This window comes from Protopterus annectens, chromosome 2.part1, assembly GCF_019279795.1.
Source record: "Protopterus annectens isolate FY-2018-M chromosome 2.part1, PAN1.0, whole genome shotgun sequence".
In the NCBI taxonomy this organism is placed as follows: Eukaryota; Metazoa; Chordata; order Ceratodontiformes; family Protopteridae; genus Protopterus; species Protopterus annectens.
The window spans coordinates 1251590483-1251611855 of NC_056729.1; the positions used below are offsets into that span (position 1 = coordinate 1251590483).

At 41.8% G+C, this 21373-nt stretch overlaps 1 protein-coding gene across 3 annotated transcripts in view; it reads left to right on the top strand.

Annotated features, from left to right (window-relative positions):
• CCM2 (CCM2 scaffold protein) overlaps positions 1 to 21373 on the top strand; it is a 984305-nt gene that overhangs the window by 281295 nt on the left and 681637 nt on the right. The window lies entirely within an intron of this gene.

The window sequence follows — 21373 nt, forward strand, 5'->3', positions numbered from 1 at the left end:
GCTTAGCACAGTATACAGTTTTGACAGATGTGTTTCTTTCTACATTTGTGACAAATTGTTATGCTGTTATGTAGGGGCACTGATAATTTGGCAGCAGCCATTATGTTTTCAACAGAATGTGTTTTCACCTTTTAGACAAAATTCTCTGCCAGGCATACATACCCGAGTTTAGACAAGCACAGATATAGATGTTTCTTGCACTGTATTATGTATTGATAAGCCTGAAATGAAGTTAACAAGGATTTTTCTCTCACAAGGAGTCTTTCACCTAACTGTTCCTGGTAGTATAAGCCGCCATACAACAGGCTTGCTTGTGTTATCTTCTGGGTAATATTCTGAATACTGTTACACATCTTACACATAGCACCAGTAGTGTGCATTATGGCATATCCTGTACTAGATGTATGTATTAGTGGATTTCCATTATTTATGAATTCCATTGCATTTAATCTTTTAATGCAGTGCATCAGAGGTCACATTTGTTGTCTGTTGTGTCATTTTAGCTTTTATAATATTTGGACTACATCAAAGATATACCCCATTGATGCATATTGAAAAAATGTCAGAATTTACTCCTGCATTATTCGTTTAGCTTTTTTTTTTTGTCTTGCCACTGCTTTGTCTCTTAGGGGTGCCAGACATTCAGCCATGCTGTGCAGAGACTGCATGAATTTTGAAGCTCTACTCAATGAAACAGAACTTTAGAAGGCATTCATGTTCAGAGCTGCTTATTTTCTCAGCTTTCACTTATGGCTTTACCACTTTCAGATATTCATGTTGAATATATAAACATTTACATGTTACTGAAAGCCCCACTGTTTGCGTTACTTTGATGTCTTGCACACACTTAATGTGAGAAGATGTGCATACTCTACTACCTGTTTATATATTTTTGTCATAGTTTACATGCCATTCTTTGCTGTAGTTTATGCCTTCTGGGTATAGCTCTAGCTGATGAATCCTAGTATTCTTATTTGGTTAGCTTTGTCAGTTATCACTGGGTTATACTGATTCTTATCAATGCCACTCAGTACGGGAAAATAAAGTGCTTTGTATGGGTTTTCTAAAATGCTGTATTTTCATTGCTGATGGTCATGTGTTGAACTGTAAGCAGTGCACCCAATGAATGTCTTTTTTTTTTAGTTTTGTTTTTTTGTCTTCTGTATCATCTTTTTTCCTTTAGACTAGCTCTGTGAGCTGTTGGGAGATACTTAATACTCACCAGTTACTGGCTGATTGGACACTATTTGTAATGTTTTATGAATGTCTTACTTGACTGCACACTTATGTTCCTAAGCAAGATTTTAAAGCGGCTAGTCTTTCGGCTTTTCCTTAGGGGTTGCCACAGCCGAATGCCGGTCCGCTTGTTATTGGCAGTAGATTTTTACGGCGCTGAGGTGCCAGCCCAACGCCCAGCCTTCAACAAAGGCACACCCATTCACGCACGCATCTACCTGCATGTCTTTAAACGTCACTCGACCGTGGGGAGGACATGCAGACTCCACACAGAAGGCACTCCAGCTGAGAATCGAACCAGAGAACCTCTTGCTGAGAGGCGACAACGCTAACCTCTGCACCACTGTGGTCATCTTTAAAGCGGCTAAGACTGCTACTAACTATTTGGCAGCAGTACTTATCATGGTTAAGATGTACAACAGTCTGCTAGCAGTTCCTTTGTGGTCAGAGTATTTATGGGATGCAGTCGAATGTAGTCATCTTCTTAGATGACAAGTGTTCTAAAACCGCTTTTCTTCATACTCTGTGGAGCCTCGTTTATGGATTTTATGAATTTCGCTACAGTGGATGGAGACCAAGTATTTGTGGCTTTGCTAGTTCTTTGAAATGTTTGAGCATTTTCATTGAAGCAAAAGATATTGCAAAGTGTGATATAGGCTCAAATGGAGATGAGAAGAAGCAAATACATAAGAAATTAGCCTACCAGTAAAAGTGTATGCATGTAAGCTAAAAGGTGGAAATAAACATTCAAAAGAACTTTTATATGTAAGTGGGAATAATAGCTTTCTGTTAGAATGGCTACTATGTCCATATTATTATGGAATGTAAATGGCTTTAAAAGTATAGATAAAAAGCAAGGAGTATTGAATTATATTAAGATGTTTAGAATGCAAAAAAACAATGTTGCAGGAGATGTTTTGGTTGAAATGTGCATGTGAATTTGACGAAGAATTTTTAGGATGGACATTAAGCAGAATAAGATCAAATGAAAAGGGTAGTAAAACTGATTGCTAGAGAGGCTGCAGTAGTGATAGAACAGGGAAAAAAAAGACAATGGTAGATTTTATGATATAGCTATAGGAAGAGAATAGCACTGACATTTGTTTAGATTCCACATAAAAGTTGATTTTTTACGATCAATTAAAGGACAGGAGTTAAATTCCTTACAAATGTTGTAGTCGAAATCCAAAGGAGTTGTTTATAAACAGTAAATGCACTTGGAATGTGCGTCTGAATTAGGTATTTTGTGACTGCATGCCACACATTTTTTAAAATATGAAGGCTTATCAGACATTTTTATTTAAATACTAGGAAGAATTAGAGAATAAGGAAAGTGCTGTTGTGGAGCACAATAGAATTTTAGGAGGAGTAATCAGCTTTCAATTCAAATTATTATTTATGCGTGAGGACTGGAACTTGTTTTGAAATGGTAGTGCTGTACCAGCAATACCTAAAAGGAAAATATAATAAATTAGGTTATTTTGTGAAGAAATTTGAGAATATTTGGTACTTAAAATGAAAATTTAGTAGCAACAACTAACTATTAATCTGATGTTGTTTTCATTAATTCCTCAACTGTTGGGTTTGACTGATTCTTCCAGATCAGAGAACACTTAAACTCTTGAGCTCCTCCCTTTAGCCATAATGCTGTAGTCACCTTACATACCTCAGATCTCATTTGCCACCATAGAAGTTGGACATTGATTGTGAAGTCTTAAGTGATCCTTTAAATTTTTGTGAGTTTAGCTATGACTTCTATATCTATTAAAGTTATTATACTTATTATAATTATTGAACCTTTATCGTTTTCCTTCCTTCCTTTAACCTTTTTATATAAACATTTTGTAAACTTATCCTTTTACTCTTTAGATTGTTCTCTGTTACCATAGCTGCTATTATGTCCCTTTTTAGTGCACTCCCTTTCCCTTTACCATTGTTGACCATTTCAATTTCTTTCCACTAGCTTAAAAAAAAAAGTTTTCTTATTCTTTCATTCTTTCTAGTATTTAAATAAAAATGTCTGATAAAAAATGAGTGTCGTGCAGTCACAAAATACCTAATTCAGATGCACATTCTAAGTACATTTACTATTTATAAACAACTCATTTGGATATGGACTGCAACATTTGTAAGGGATTTAACTCACGTGCTTTAATTGATCATAAAAATAAACTAATACTTAGAGGCTTGCTGCCTTCAAAACTTCCTTGTGCAGCTTCCAGGGCTCAAACTCCTAAAAGGTTTGGCCGGCTAACATCTAGCTGTATTCAACTGGACGTATAAGAGAATTTAAGTACCTTTATCTGCACTTTTTTCAAATAATACAGTATTTAAATTGATTTAACTGTGTTGCATGATTATTAACTGAACTGGAAGTTTTGACTCTGTTCTTCAGTTACTGCTTGCTTGAATTTTATTATTTGTCCGTAATTGCAGGTGTGGGGGTAGCCACATTCTTTGATTTCCTGTCCTTGCCTATTTAAGGGGTACAGTTTGAAATATTTTCTGCTTAAAAACCTCAGCTTTGGCCGGCTAACATCTAGCTGTATTCAACTGGACGTATAAGAGAATTTAAGTACCTTTGTCTGCACTTTTTTTCAAATAATACAGTATTTAAATTGATTTAACTGTGTTGCATAATTATTAAATGAACTGGAAGTTTTGACTCTATTCTTCGGTTAGTTTTCCCACCCACCCTCCGTGTTTCTGTTTTGGTGTTAATCTTAGTGGCTTTGAAACTGCCCGCACCTCTTGTAAATTTGTGTTTGGATACTCCTTCTGGGCCCATCTCATTTGCTCACTCAACTGAGTGCAGTGAGATCATATTCTGATTTCAGGCACTCCTACTGTGTACAAAGAGAACACCTGGGAAAGAGAACAAAAAAAATGTTAAGCTTGTTTCCTGCCTTTCCTGTTAAGTGGTCTAGACTGTTTGTAGGCTTCTGAGCCCCCAAGCCCTTCTGTCTTGGAGGGAAGCCTTCTAGATTAGTTTTGTTTCTTATAACTAGCCAGTTTTCTAGTTTCAGCACTCAAATCTGTTTCTTTGAACTCAGCACTTGTTCAGAACTCGTAAGCACTACATAAGCTGCAAATTACTAGAGCACTCAACTTTCCCCACTTGTCTAGTGGAAAGCAGTTTTTAGTACTTAATAAATAAGCACTTATCCAGGCATGTCTAAGGGTCAGCTCCCAGTGATTTCTCCTGTCTACCTGATGAATCTGGGCATCTTGGGGCAATGCAGCAATTGCCTCATGTACACAGACAACCCTCTCCTCCTACCACCCAACACTACAACCTGTGAGAGATGCACTTATATAGCCAAACTGGAAGCAAAGTTCTCTTCACCCAAGACTGGACTAGACAGTCAAGAGAAGAAGGAAAACACTTTCACCACACCACACTCATCCCATAGTCCCTCAAAACCTACACCACCAAAACGCACACATGGAAACACAAACACACACACCTACATTCGTGGAGGCTCTCAATAAAAATCTGCCCAAGCATCAGGGACATCCAAAGCATAAACTCAAGCAAACTCCACCCCCCAACACAACCCAAATGACACATAGCCCACAAACTCAGTGTGCCACTCAACCACAGCCCATAAGGCATAACAACGTACCCAACACTCTAGTCATAGGTGACTCTATAGTCAGGCACACTGATGTTCCACTCACTAGACTAAACAAGGAGAAAGTTACTGTCAGCTGCGTGTCAGGTGCCAGGATCCGCCACATAATGCATGCACTCAGGTCACTCGTACAAATATGACACTGTCATTGTCCATGTTGGTGTGAATGACCTGAGACGTACCTCCCTAGACTACTTGAAAAGAGACATGGAGGAGCTCTCCGATCTTGTATCCCAGGCAGGTATGACCCTAACCCTGAGTAGCATTCTGCCATCACCCAGAATGATACCTTAGTACAAGGACAAATTGATTGACTTCAACAATTGGCTAAGCTTCTGGTGTCATTCTAAGGGGATCCAGTATTTGTCTGCCTGGGACGACATGATCGACAGTCCACAATGCTTTGCCAGAGATGGCCTGCACCTGTCGCCCTTAGGATTCCGGATACTGGCTAAGGCTCTTGCCACCCCTATAGTGCCTTTTTTAGGCAAGGTTCAAATGACAAATTCACCACCGTAACAGATACAAGCAAGCAAAATCTGAGGGTAATGCTACTCAATGCTAGAAGTCTAAACCTCAAAATGCACTCACTCAAGGCACTCCGTAAAATGGAGAACATTGATATCTGTGCAGTGACAGAGACCTGGTTCAAAGCTCCAGAGAGCACGCCTGCATTACCAGGCTTCAATTCATACCACACCTTTCGGCCACCTAACCCAGAAAGAAGCACTAAAGGCGGAGGCGTGTCCATATTCATTAAGGATATCCACACCTCCAGGCTAGTTGCACAGCATAATGCATCCGAGATTATCCAAGTGCAACTAACTCTGGGCAAGACCGCAATCCAAATTGTAGCTTGCTACAGACCCCCCACCATGCCCCAGGATTCACACTCCTCATTTCTTGATACAATGGAAAGTATTAGGGTGCAACCCAACACCCTAATAATGGGCGATTTCAACTACCCCACCATTAACTGGGAAAACTACTCATGTACCAACTCTTTTGCTCAACGTTTTCTAGAATTCATAAATTCCAATGCCTTGGATCAACTTATTCACACCCCCACCAGGGGCGGCAGTATCCCAGACCTGGTCATTACCAACATGGGAAGCCAGTGTTCCACACCAGAGGTCAATTCCTTGTTGGTCAGATCCGACCACAAGCTAATCAGCGTAGACATCCACATCCCACCCCCAGTCCCAGTTAGGGAAACCATCGTAAAAAACTTCTCCAAAGCCAACTTCACACTTCTTAAGACAGAAGTGGCAAACTTCATGACACCCATGCAGATGGGCAATAGAGGTATGACTGCCGAATCCTACACAAATGAACTTTATAAGCACTTACACGAGTGCATGGATCATGCTATCCCTAACAGAACCAAGATGTTATCCTCCAAAAAAGGGACGCCAATCTGGTGGTCCTCTGCCATAAACAAACTCTACAACAGAAGAAAGAAACTGTTGCAAAAAGGAGTAAAATCCCATGACTGGAGGAACTCCCTGGTCAACCTCAGTAAGAAGCTGAGATCCCTCATAAAATCCTCCAAAGCTAGTTACGAAAACAAAATTGCCACTGACTCTAAAGACAACCACAAAGCGTTCTATAGCATGTCAAGAATCTAAATGGGAACACTCAGATCTGCTCTGAGTTACAGCACAAGGGCACTAAATATACAGAACCAACTGATATTGCCAACATCCTAGCAGATAGGTTCAGTGCTAACTTTACCCCCCTCTCACCCCCTAGAGGGCCCATCAATATACTGGAAGAATGCAAAGTTCCTATAATCACGGCTGCACAGGTAAAAAACACACTCTCCAAAGCCAATAACACAGCATCCATGGGACCTGACAGTATCCCAGGCTGCGTTCTACATGAACTACAGAATGAACCGGCACCCTACCTAAGTACCATGTTCAATCATTGCCTCACCTCAGGCTTTGTACCCACTGAATGGCGCACCGCAATGGTTATCCCACTCCACAACGGGGGAGCCACGACAGACCCCGGGAACTACGGCCCCATTAGCTTGACGAGCCTGGTCTGCAAGGCCATGGAACGTATCATCATGGAACTCATAAACAAAGACATTGGTAATCTCCAAACTCTGGACCCTACCCAGTTTGGATTTGTAAAAGGCAGATCATGTCTCCTAAACCTGATTGACTTCTTTGAAGCAGTCACCAAAGCCATAGATGAGGGTAAAATGGTTCACACAGCTTATCTAGATCTCGCCAAGGCTTTCGACACCATCCCCCAGTCTGGAATTATAAATAAGCTCACTAAACTAGGTATAAATCCCTATGTCACAAGATGGGTTGCCAACTGGCTCGCGGACAGAACCCACACTGTGAAAGTAGCGGATTCCAAATCCGACATCAGACCAGTGACAATTGGAGTACCACAGGGTTCAGTCCTGGGTCCTCTCCTGTTTGGTATCTACTTCTCTGAAGTGCAGGCCAACACAGAAGGTCTTTGGCTAACAAAGTTTGCAGATGACTGCAAACTAGGAGCCATAATCGAAACTCCTAATGATGTGGACAAACTACAAAAGGGCCTCACTGAGAGAGATACCTGGTGTCAAAGCCATGGCCTGAAGCTCAATGCCAAAAAGTGTATTGTCATCCCCTTTGGTAAAAACTCTGTACCCATGAACTACCACATAGCTGGTAGTCTACTTAATGCCGAAAATGTGATGAGACCTTGGGACACAGGTGGACAATAGTCTCTCCTTTGATAATCACATCGCCACAGTGCTCAGGAAATCCTTCTACGTGGCTCATCTCGTCACAAAAGAATTCTCATCCATAAAAAAAGAGGTCATTGTTCCCCTCTACTCATCACTTATTAGACCCATTATAGAGTACAACGCCCCTTTTGGTATGTACCTCACAAGACATCTACAACAACTGGAAAGACCACAGAAATACCTCACAAAGAGGATTACTGGCCTCAAACAGATGCCCTATGCAGACCGTCTCAAAAAACTACAGCTTTACTCCATCGCATATCGCGTACTCAGGGGCGATCTCTGCCTAACATACAAAGCTATGTCAAACCCAGAGCTGTTGGACATGCTCCACTTAAAGAAATCCCAATCCCTCCGAGCTACATGCTCTAGGGAACTAAACCTTGTCACCACAATAAACAGAACATGCTGTAGGGATAGATTCCTGTCCCAGGGACTTCCCATACTCTGGAACAGACTACCTATCTATGTCAAACAGAGCTCCTCATTAGCACTCTTCAAGAAAAATCTTGATGATTGGATGGGAAATGGGAAAATCACCCCGGGGATCACTTCTGTGGCTCTACTCGACAGGGGCACAGGAAAATAAATTTCTTGGGTGGCAAAAGCCAGGGTACATTTTTTGGCTAGGCTTGTATGGGCCCTAGGGCCGATAGCCTAGTACCTACCTATGAACCTATGAAAAAGAGAGATTCTCTTTCTAAGGAATCCCATAAGAGATCTCCTGAATGGACATTGTATTTTTTTTCAGCTCAATCCTCAGAGCCACCACTGAAACCAGCTGAAAAATAGGATCTGAGGTCAAGATCTGATAAATCACCCCAGATCCATTCTCAGTTACTGTCAGAGCCGATTACCTCTCTGTTCCCATTGCCTTTTTTTGGAGCAGTCTCCCCATCACTATGCAAGACCTTTGTCCACAGCCTCATCCCTTCGGTCGTCCACGAACCTATACAAAACAGATGTGGACAGAATGATGAGGAAGTACCTCAGAACTAAGACACATATGGGAGTTCTTCCAGCTTGACCTCATTGGGTCCGGAGACCCTCATTAGTCCTACATCTCTTCTCCAATCCATCCTTTAGTTTCTGAGCCATCAGGCCTGAAAGCCCAGGATTCATCTGCCTTGGATCCAAAAATGTTGGCAGCTTCACTCCGATGGTGTCTCTGAGCTGTCCAGCCCTGAATACTTTGGAGCCAGACGACTCTGGGAGCTGTAGCATTGGCACTGTCTCCAGGGTGAAAATAAGAAAAAAACCTACAAATATGAAGAAAAATACTCTTTTAATGAGCACTTTTGTCAGTAGATACACTTGACTTCATCAGATTGCATAAAACATTGACATCACTTCCTTTTAAAAGCCAGGCACCACCACATGACCACAATTAATTTCCTCTACAGGATTCAAATTGTATTGCAACGCTGTTTCTCAAGCTGTATTACCTCTACAGGATTCAGGTTGTATTGCAACACTATGTTTTAAAACTAAACATTGAAATATATGTGAAACCGGATTAAGAAATAATAATAATAAAAAAATTGCAAGACAAAACAAACTCAAATAGTGTTTGTTCTTCACAGTAACCCATATGTATAAATAAATAACAAACATCAATCCAGCATACTGTTGATACACCAACACAGTATAAAAAGATGTATTATAAACATACATTAATCACATTTTCCCCTATTTTCCTTATTTGCTGTGCAAGTTAAAACATTACAAAACTATCAAAGATAAAATTCAGCTTTCAGTTTTAAATTGCTAGAGAGGGAAATGATATCATTCAACCCAGAGGGGTTGTTGGCATTAAATCTTAACTGCCACATATATTCTCTAAATTCGAGAAACAATTCTCATCGACCCCCCCCCCCCCTTGTTGTTAAGAACACTTAATGAACTAGGTAAATGAGACAACAATAGATCCAAACACAAGTGCACCAAATACCCAGACTTGTCCTCAGCAAAATAAATTTATTGTGAAGTGCTTTTCGTCACTGTGATACAGTGACTTCATCAGACATGTTTAAAAGCAGTTAGTTCATTTTAAATAACATTTAAAATTTACCCCATGGTACAAACCTTCCAATCAACTCACTGTGTCAATTAATTCAAACACCTTGAGTAATTAAACACTGTTACAAACGAGTTATTAAAGGTGTATGTATGAATAGTTAAAAAGTATATAAATTGTTAAAAGATATGTAAATATAATAAAATAAAGACAACAAGTATATAAAAAATAATACAGGACATTCTATATAACCTACCTATTGGTGGGTAAACCTGGTTAGATACTAACTAGTGAATATTAATATTGGGCACTATTTATCTAACCAAGCTCTTAAGCTTGAGTAGGCAAGAAATGTTATAATATTCATTGAGCCCAGGGTTAAAAAATGCATTAAGGTGCATTTGCGCCATCTAAATCCATTAGAATTATGAAGCCTGATAAGGGGGGAGGTTTGGTGGTCATGGACCAACAAATGTACATAGATAAAATGTTGGGGATTCTCTATGGAGACTGTTATGTGGAAAGCTCTCTAAATGAGTTTAATATAGCTAACAGAAATATTGATGTCACTGTGAATGATTTATTATTTAACTATCAGAAAACACAGGAAGAACATAGCATGTTCTTCATGTTTCACTGTTGCAGTCATTACATTTGGGTAATCCTGCTGGCAGGCTGCCCTCAGCCAGCCTGAATTCCAAAGTCTTGGGTCCTGCGTCGGCTGCTGTCGCCCCTTCCCTGAAGTCAGGTGCCCGAAGCAGAAGCAGTTCGCAAGTGCTGGTCGGCCGACTCCTGAGATTTTCGTGTTAGAGTTTCAGATCCGAAGTCTTCAGTAAAGCTAAGTACCCCGTTGGGGAAACTTTTTTCTTGCTCCAGACCAATGTCAGAAAAAGTTAATAATTGTATTTCTTGTGGGAAGCAAATACCTCATAAGGATTTTCATTCTTACTGTATTCTTTGCCTAGGCCCTGATCACAGCGTTTCTGGTTGTCGGTTTTGTGCTAGATTTAACCAACGTACTATTAAGCGTCGGTAAGATTTTGCTTTAAACTATTTTGGACGCCAGTTTAATTATCCAGAAATGTCATTGGATAGCCATCCGACTACCGGAGTTCACAAAAAACGCAAAGAAAAGGAAAGAGATAGACAACCGAGGCCCAAAACTGACGAAGCTTCTCCTAAGCAAGTCCTTAGTGAGGTGCTTTCACAGCCCCTGACACCTACTACGGGTCCGGAGCTGCTGAGCAGGTCTCCGCTTCTGAGAGTGTATTCAGACCTAAACATTTTTACATCAAACAGACTTCAGCTTCAAAGGCAAAGACTAAAGCACCTTCCAAAGCAAAGAAACAAACTCAAGAGCCACGTGGTCAGGCCTCTATGCCCAAAAAACAGATGCTCAAAATGGCTGAAGACTTGATTACCTTGATCAGGGGTTCCCATCCCCCTCCTGATAAGAGGCCTAGGCAAGAGATTGAATATGAATCTTCAGATCAGGTTTCCATTTCTTCTGATCAGGAATATTCTCTTCCCCCCTATGAGGATTCTGATGCTGAAGAATCTATACCTTCAGCTTCTCCACCAGAGGACTTTTCTTTTGGGGAAACCTTACATACCATGAGGGAGCGTTTCCACTGGGAAAGCTAAGATTTTTCAGAATCTAAAAAGAGGCTCAGGGATTTCCTTTTACTACCTCAACACAAGCCACTAGCCATCCCACCTGTGTTAGATATTGTAGATAATGTGTTTTTGGAGTCTAGTCTTACCCTGACTCCTTACCTCCGCTCCTGTTAAGCCTGACAGATATTACAGGGTTCCTGACTCATAAATTCCTTTTTAAAAACCCTGCTGCAGACCCAGAAACTATTTATCAGGGTCCCAAATGAGTTAAAGCTTCCGCTGCAAAAAAAACATTCCCCCTCGGACGGAGATTCTACGGCACTGGATAAATGGGGAAAAAAGGTTTACACCTCTGCTACCTTGGCTATATGGGCCTTAAACTGTCAGTTTCATATGCTGAAATATCAGCAACATGTCATGGCATTGCTTAAACAGAAAATGGTGTTAAACTCTGAATGTGCAGAAAACAAGGAAATGCAGGATTTATTGCATGCAGCTGAAGAAGTTGGAAAGCATACTTTGTAGTGTGGTTTTGATTCTTTAGAGGCCTCCTGCAGGGCCGCAGTCACAGGTCCTGTAATTAGGAGGCATGCGTGGTTAAAGGAACAGAATCTGCCTGATCATGTTAAAGTTAAATTATTAGATGCACCTTTACAGCATGATACTTTGTTTGGTGTTAAGGCAGAAGAGGTGTTAAAGAAAATGGAGGACTAAGCTAAATCTATGCAAACTGTCAAAGATTTTTTACAAGTACAGCCACCTAGGTTTAGTAGACACTGGCCAACAAAGAAATTAGTCCTTTCCTGTGTCAGACAGTCCTCAAAAGGGCAGATCCAGACACCCCAGAGGCAGATCCCAGACGCAAGGTTCATACCACCCAAAGCAATCGGGGGCTTCTACCTCCAAAGTTGGAGAAGACAAATCACAACCATACAGGAAACAGTCCCAGTGACTTCCCCCTGCCTGCACCAAGCACTTATCTCCTGGCAGCACCCTTAGGGGGAAAATTAGCACTTTTTTCTCAAAATTGGCACATTATAACCCAGGACAAGTGGGTCCTAAATATCGTGTCACAAGGCTACAAGTTCCATTTCCATACCCTGCCAACGGCAAACGGCTGGCTAGATCTGCCAAAAAATCAATGGGCAGAGGCACACAAACAAGTCTCATCCCTCATGGACATGGGGGCCATTCAACAAGTACCAGAGCAAGAGCAGGGACAAGGATTTTACTCAAGACTATTCTTGGTACCCAGAAAGGACAAGGCCTGGAGGGCAGTACTGGACCTATCTATTTTGAACACATTCCTGGATATACCAAAATTCATGATCTTGACTTTGCAGCAGCTTTTGCCCATGCTGGGCAAGAACGCTTGGCTTGTGACTTTAGACCTAAAAGAGGCATACCTGCATGTCCCAATCAGACAAATATGCAGAAGATACCTCAGATTCAAGGCTGGCTCAATGCATTAAAAATTCTCTGCACTGCCCTTTGGCTTATCTACTGCGCCCAGGGTCTTTGCAAAGTTCTTGGCACCAGTAATTGCGTTCTGCAGACAAAGAGGAATACAAATATATCCTTACTTGGACGACTGTCTAATTCAAGTAGAGAACAAGGACATTCTTCTACAGCATCTGGCATTTGTGAAAAGACTTCTAACATGCCTAGGGTACACAGTCAATGAAAAGAAATCAAAACTAGTACCCTCTCAAGAGATAATATTCCTGGGTGCAAGCTTAAATACAACTGCCCAGATGGCTTATCTCACGCCAGACAAACAAAGGCAACTGACTACCTATTTCAAAATGTTGGCAACAAAGGCCCAGTTATCTGCACGAAAAATTCTGCAGGCTTTGGGCTTCATGGCGTCCTGCATCCTACTAATTCCATATGCAAGACTGCATATGAGGAAACTTCAATGGTACCTAAAAAGTGTTTGGACTTAACATTGCCACAGCCTGAAAACTATGATTACTCTCATTCCCTGCCTGCAACAGGAGTTTCGATGGTGGGCAAAGGCTTGTCACCGAAACAAGGGACAGCCGTTCACATTACCCCCAGCCAGGCAGACACTAACAACGGATGCATCAGATTATGCCTGGGGGGCCCACATGGCAGGAAGATGCATTCAGGGCACATGGACCTCAAACCAAATGCATCTAAATATCAATCAAAAAGAGATGCTAGCAGTTCAAAATGCCCTGACAGTCTTCAAGGACCTACTTCATCCAGGACAACTACTGATAAAGACAGACAACACCACAGTCATGTGGTATATAAACAAGCAGGGGGGCACACATTCTTACCCACTTTGTAGACTAGCCATGACTTTGTGGGACACAGCATTTACTTACCAAGTACATCTGCAGTTACAATTCCTGCCAGGAAGGAAAAATACTCTGGCAGACTAACTAAGCAGAAACCTCATGGATCCCCACGAGTGGCACCTGGATCCACAAGTCTTCAGCATGATAACAAAGAAATGGGGATGCCTGGACATAGATCTATTTGCCACCCCTCACAACTACCAACTAAAAAGAATCTGCACAAGGATTTGTCACAGACAAGCATGGAAAGTGCACGCCCTATCTTTCAGCTGGAAAAACCTATCAGTATATGCATTTCTCCCTCTGCCTCTCCTCCCCAAGGTACTCCTAAAGGTCAGACAGGAGAAGCCAAAGATGATACTTATTGCCCCAGACTGGCCCCGCCAGTACTGGTATCCAATACTAAGGGGCTTGTCTCAATACCCAGCTTGGACCTTATCTCAAATACCTCATCTACTGTCCCAGCAAAACAGTCAGATCCTGCACAGCCAACTCAAAACTTTAAACCTGACAGCATGGCGAATAATGTAGTCATACAAAACACACCTCTCAGTAAAGCTGTGATGGATGTCATTTTGGAAGCCAGAAGGCCTAGTACTAGAAAATCTTATGTTGGAAAATGGAAGAGATTCTGTGCTTGGAACCAGGCACAAGGAACTGATACAGCTGTGCCAAATATTCCTCAGATTTTGCAATACTTAACTGAGATGCTGAACAAAGGCCTATCTTTTTCATCTATTAAAATTCATGCCTCTGCCATTTCAGCTCATTACAATGTAGAGCCACCAATCTTTTCTCATCACTTATTAAAGCAGTACCTCGGAGGAGCCAAAAATTTAAGACCTCCAAGGAGATCACCAATGCCTGCATGGAACATCAACTATGTCTTGGAAAAACTCACCCTGCCTCCTTTTGAGCCAGCTACTACTGCTGATATAAAGTTTTTGTTTTGGAAAACAGCTCTGTTACTAGCAATAACTTCTGCAAGACGAGTTTCAGTGCTACAGGCCACTCATGGCTGTGGAACATTTTATAATTTTTTTTATCCAGTTAGGGTCTCTCTGAGGACAAACCCAACATTTATGCCTAAGGTGGTGTCCAGTGTGGCTCTCAACCAAACTATTCACCTGTCAACCTTTTATCCGAATCCACAGAACAAGGGGGAGAGAGTTCTGCATTCTTTGGACGTACACAGACAGCTTAGATTCTACTTGGACAGAACCAAAGTTTTCAGAAAGACAGAGCAATTACTAGTAACATATGCTGCAGGATCATAAGGAAAGGCTATCTACTTCAAATTGGATAGGCCACTGCATTCTTTTCTGCTTTGTACACCATGGCAAGCCAGTACCTAAGGCATTAGACTACACTCAACCAGAGCTGTAGCCACTTCAGCAGCCTTTCTCAGGGGAGTACCTACCAAGGACATTTTAGAGGCTGCTACTTGGAGTTCAGTGCACATTTACAAAGCACTATCATCTGCCATCCTACTCTAAATCCAGGTCAGGCTTTGCCACCGCTCCTAATGCTGTTTACTCCAGCCTCCCAACTTTAGCTTTGGGACTCTACCCAAATGTAATGATTGCAGCAGTGAAACAAGAAAAACATAGTGCAGTTGTGTACACTTACCATAAATGTAGATGTTCAAGTGTATTCACTGTTGCAGTCCAGGTTACCCACCCACCATCCCCCTTTTCTTCTGATGGAACCTATCTTTCCTTCTCTGATTTATACAACCTATGTGGTGTATATGCTTGTAGATGAAGGTAAATTTTATATTGGTGCATGTAATTATACATATATAAATTTTGGCTACCCTTTTGGGGGGCACCTGACATCTGGGGCAAGAAAAACTAAAGAAAATGGCATCTGCTGCTTCTTTTATACCCCTTACGTCAGGGAAGGGGTGACAGCAGCCGATGCAGGACCCAAGACTTTGGAATTCAGGCCGGCTGAGGGCAACCTGCCAGCAGGATTAGCCAAATGTAATGACTGCAACAGTGAATACACTGGAACATCTACATTTATGGTAAGTGTACACAACTGTACTTTTCTAACACAAATGTACCCTGAAACTCCAACAATATTTGGAATCCCCAAGATACATAAAAGCATCAGACCCCCCCCCCCCCCCCCCAAAGCCTATTGTGGATGCAAAAGCATGGAAAACAACACCTTTAGCCAAATTTCTTGATTTTCATTTAAAATTGACACTTCTTGATTACCAACATACACTCAAGGATTCGTAGGATTGTTTGAAGAAAATCAAGAAAGAATTATATAGTAATAAATTAATTTTGGCTATCATTGATATAAAAGATTTATTTAGCATAAAATCACATGAAGAGGGCCTTGACCTATTTTATGATTTTTTTTTATGCAGTAGCACAAATATAAGGCATGAAAGGATATTAATGTTTAAAACTTTAATGGAATTGGTCCTTAACAACAATTACATTATATTTGAGAACCAGCTATTTAAACAGGCAATAGGTGTAGCAATGGGGGGCGGCTTGTGCCCCGCTGTTTGCCAGTATAGTTTTGGCCCAATGGGAACTCACTCAGGTATTCACTTCAGAGCTATTCAAGCTGTGTAAATTCTATGGGAGATTTTTGGACGAAATATTAATATTCTGGGAAGGCACTGAAAATGAATTACAGATATTTTTTGAATTTTTAAATACTAGTATGTCTTTTTTAAATTTCAATATGGAACAAAACAGTGACAAGATCAATTTTTTGGATATATTTATTATCAAAAATGAAGAAGAACAGAACTTTAAAACCACAATATACAGAAAACCCACATATTCTAATACCCTCTTACACTATTAGAGTGGACACCCTGAGTTTCAAAAAAAGTCACTTGTCAAAGGCCAATGTGTTAGATTGACACATATGACCAGTGACATAGAAATGTTCTATGAAAAGAGGGACATGTTGAGGGGTGTGTTACAACAAAGAGGGTGCCCTAACAATTTTATTGAACAAATTCTTAATGAGGTCATGGAAAAAAGGGTACGTGGACACTTTTTTCCATTATTAGGGACTGATACAACTGGTATTGATACCCCTAATATTAACATTTTGAGTGAAGATAAAAACATGACCCAATATTTCAGCAAGGCCCTTATTTTAACTTATAACCCATTATTTTATGACATCAAGGACATATTAAATAAGAATTGGTTTATTTTTAGAGGAGATCAAGAATTGTTAAAAAATGTGGTGGGAAAGCCATGTGTTGTATATAAAAAAGATTCCTGTTTTAAAAATGTACTTGAACAAAACACAGAGGGTTATAAAAACCTATGGAAAAGGACGGATGACCAAATGTGGTCCTTGTACACAGTGTTCCAGTATTTTTGAAACGGTCACCTTACATATTCCACATTATGGTCTAATAAATTTGAACCATAGGTTGAATTGTAACAGCAATTTGTAGTTTATGGAGCCTTATGTCAGTCCTGTGAAGGATTTTACATAGGCAAGACTAAAAAGGCTTTCAAAGTGCGTGTATACCAACACAATTATGGTATTAAAAAAGCCAGTGAAAAAAATGCGTTGGCATTGCACATCAAGGAAAATCCTGACCATAGGTTTAAATTTATTGCCTTTGACCAAGTTGTTATTAGCAACAGGGAGGGTCCACGAGAATTGTTTCTCGAATTTAGAGAATGTATGTGACGGTTAAGATTTAATGCCAACAACCCCCCTGGGTTGAATGATATTATTTCCCTCTCTAGTTATTTAAAACTGAAAGCTGAATTTTATCTTTGATAGTTTTTTAATGTTTTAACTTGCACAGCAAATAAGGAAAGTAGAGGAAAATGTGATTAATGTATGTTTATAATACTTTTTATACTGTCTTAGTGTATCAATAGCTGACAGGTTCAGCGCAAACTCCCCCCACCACCAAAAGGGCAAATATCTATCCCAGCAGAGTGCTGCCCCCCTGACATCTCAGATGCTTAGGTAAGAGCCGCCCTCTCCAAAGCAAAAAACACAGCACAATGGGACCAGACGGTGTCCCGGGCTGCGTCCTACATGAACTCCAAGAAGAGCTAAACCCAAACATAAAACCACTGTTCAATCTCAGCCTTACTACAGGATATGTACCCAAAGAGTGGCGTACAGCAACAGTGGTCCCTCTCCACAAAGGTGGTGCCTCAACGGATCCTGGAAACTATCGCCCTATAAGCCTGACTAGCTTGGGCTGCAAAGCTATGGAAAGGATCATCATGGACCTCATAAATAAAGATATTGGGGACCTACAGACACTGGATCCTACCCAGTTCGGCTTTTTTAAGGGCAGATCATGCCTCTTAAACCTGGTCGATTTCTTTGAAACAGTCACCAAGGCCATTAACGAGGGGAAGGTGGGTCCACACAGCCTACCTGGACCTCGCAAAAGCCTTCGATACAATACCCCACTCGGGCATTATAGATAAGCTCACCAGCTTAAATATAAACCCCTGTGTCACTAGATGGGTTGCAAAACTGGCTCAAGGACAGAACCCACATGGTTAGAATTGCTGGAGCCATGTCAGACTCCAAACCAGTTACAAGTGGCGTCCCACAAGGCTCAGTCCTGGGACCTCTCTTGTTCGGTATATATTTCTCGGAGGTACAGGCCAACATGGAAGGACTGTGGCTGACCAAGATGTCCTTCATGGATGCATCTGCAGTCATAACAACTGGGTTGTCCTGTCGTCAGGCAGCCCTTCAGTCGGCCGGATTCCAAAGTCCGGGTCCGGCTTCGGCTGATGTCGCACTTCACCCGACGTCATCTCTGTTGGTCTTCGGGTATAAAAGCATCAGCCGACGCCATTTTCTTCAGTCTTTCTTGCCGCGTGGCGCCCGAAGCAGAAGCTGTTCGCAAGTGCCGGTCGGTCGGATCCAGAGATTACTTCTACCGAATACTACGAAGACTTCTAAAGCTAAGTACCCCGTTGGGGACTCTTTCTTGCCTCAGCCGATGTCAGAAAAAGTTAATAATTGTTTAACCTGTGGGAAACAAATACCTCATAAAGATTTCCACTCTTACTGCCTGCCTTGCTTAGGCCCAGCCCACGACGTAGCAGCCTGTTCGTCCTGTGCTTCTTTCAACCGACGAACGCTTAGACGTCGGTCGGAGTTTGCAGAACAGTTTTTCGGTTCTGATTTTGCGTACATTATGCCGTCGGATCCTCCGACTCGCATTCTGCCAAAAACGCAAAGAAAAGACCGACACTCAGCGGTCCGCGGTTTCGCCGAAACCATGGTTAAGCAAATCGAGTGTCTCGGTTTCGGCGAAACCGAGAAAACTGATCAAAATACAGCTGAATCTATCTCTACAACTGAGGTCCCTGCTAACACTCTTGAATCGGCCTCAGAAATTTTACCCACTACGGTGCTTACCACTGACTTATCAGACACCATTCCCTTGGATGTCTCTACCCCAGCACGTGGTGCTGCTAGGCCTCCAGCAGCCATGTCCATTAAGGCCTTCGCCAGGGCTAAAGCAGCCAAGACTACTAAAACAGTGCCTGTTAAACCCTTCAACCAGGCCCTCTTCCAGTTCTCAAATGCTTACTTTGGCAGAAGATTTAATTTCATTAATTAGAGGATCTCAATCTCACCCAGACAGGGCCTCTCAGCCCCCAGAGAAGAGACCTAGGGCAGAGCCCCATGAGCCAGTGTCCTCTGATGATTCTGCTGATGAATCAGACATAACTGACCAGCCAGAGGCTCCTTTCTCCAATTTTGAAGATTCTGATGCTGAAGAATCCATTCCAGCTGCTTCCCAACCAGAAGAATTCTCCTTTGGGGAAACCTTGCATGCCATGCGAGAACAGTTCCAATGGCAGCAACAGGATTTTTCAGACTCCAGGAAAAGACTTAGGACCTTTTGCACCTTCCACAGCACAGGCCCTTAGCTATACCTCCTGTTCTCTCTGTGGTGGATGATGCTTTCAATGATGTCTGCTCCGCTCCAGATTCTTTACCCCCAGCCCCTGCCAAACCAGACAGATTTTACAGGGTGCCAGATACTCATCACCACCTTTACAAGGCCCCTCTTGCAGACCCGAAAAACTATTTCCCAGGGTCCCAAGGCAGTAGCCATGACCATAGCTAAAAACCCTGTTCCTTCTGAAAGGGAAGCAAGGTCATTAGACAGATGGGGTAAAAAGGTTTACACTTCAGCCACTCTCTCAGCTAGAGCTTTAAACTGTCAGTTTCACATGATACAATACCAAGAGTTTATGCTTGATCAGTTAACTAAGAAACTAACCACTGATGAATCTCTTGATAAGAAATATGTATTAGAAATGGTAAATAACATACAGCAAGTTAGTAACCATTCTTTAAAATGTGGCTATGATGCACTGGAGGCTTCATTTAGATCAGCCATGACTGGCACTGTAATTAGAAGGCATGCATGGCTAAAGGAGCAAGCTTTACCGGATCATGTTAAATCTAAATTGCTAGATGCTCCTATGGATAAAACAAGTTTGTTTGGTACACCTGCCCAGCAGGTTATGAAGAAAATGGAAGAAAAGGCAAAATCAGTCCAGACAGTTAAAGATTTCTTGCAGGTTCAACCCCAAGGTTTAGCAGGAACTGGCCTGCCAAAAATTGGTCCTTTCCTGACTCCACAAGACCTCAAAGGGGCAGGAATAGACGTTCCAGAGGCAGAAACCAATCCAGAGGAGGTGCCTACAGAGGACGACAGTGGCAAGGTAACAACAGAGGCACAGACTCAACACCTGCCACTACATCAACACAGCCACAGTGACTTAATCCTAAACCCGCCTACCAGGGAACAAATAGCAGCTCCTCTAGGCGGAAAGCTAACCTTATTTTCAAAATACTGGCACCACATAACAAAGGACAAGTGGATTTTACGAACCATAGATCAAGGTTACCGGTTCCACTTCCACACTTTACCAGACAAAAGAGGAATGCCAAATCTACCTCCAAATCAAAAGACAGAGGCTCTACAACAGATAATGGAGTTAGCAAACATGAGAGCTGTGGAGAAAGTGCCAACAGCAGAGCAAGGGAAGGGTTCTACTCCAGACTATTCCTAGTTCCAAGAAAGGAAAAAGTTGGAGACCAATTCTAGACCTGTCCACCCTGAATACTTACATCATTGTCCCAAAATTCAAAATGCTGACCCTACAGCAACTTCTTCCCATGCTGGGCAAGGAGTGTTGGCTGGTAACTCTAGATCTCAAGGAGGCATACCTGCACGTCCCCATTCGACCAATCTGCAGAAGATACCTCAGATTTCTTGCAGGATCAGAGCACTATCAATTCTCAGCATTGCCCTTTGGCTTACCTACTTCGCCCAGAGTATTCACAAAATGCCTGGCATCAGTAATCGCCCATTGCAGACTACAGGGAATTCAAATTTATCCATACCTGGACGACTGCCTGATACAAGGAGACAACAAAAGCAAGCTGACAACAGATTTACAAAGGGTCATTTACTTGCTTCAAGCACTGGGATACACAGTCAATTTACAAAAGTCAAGACTGATACCATCCCAGACAAGGACTTTCCTGGGAGCGGAATTGGACACAGTAAGACAAATGGCATTCCTAACTACAGAAAAACAAAAAGAACTCCCTCTTTACTTCTTCGCACTAACAAAACTGAACAAGTTAACAGCAAGAAAGGTACTGCGGGCCTTGGGTTTCATGGCATCATGCATAATCTTGGTTCCATTTGCCAGACTACATATGAGAAAACTACAGTGGTACCTAAAGAATTTATGGTCCCAACACAGACACAGCCTAG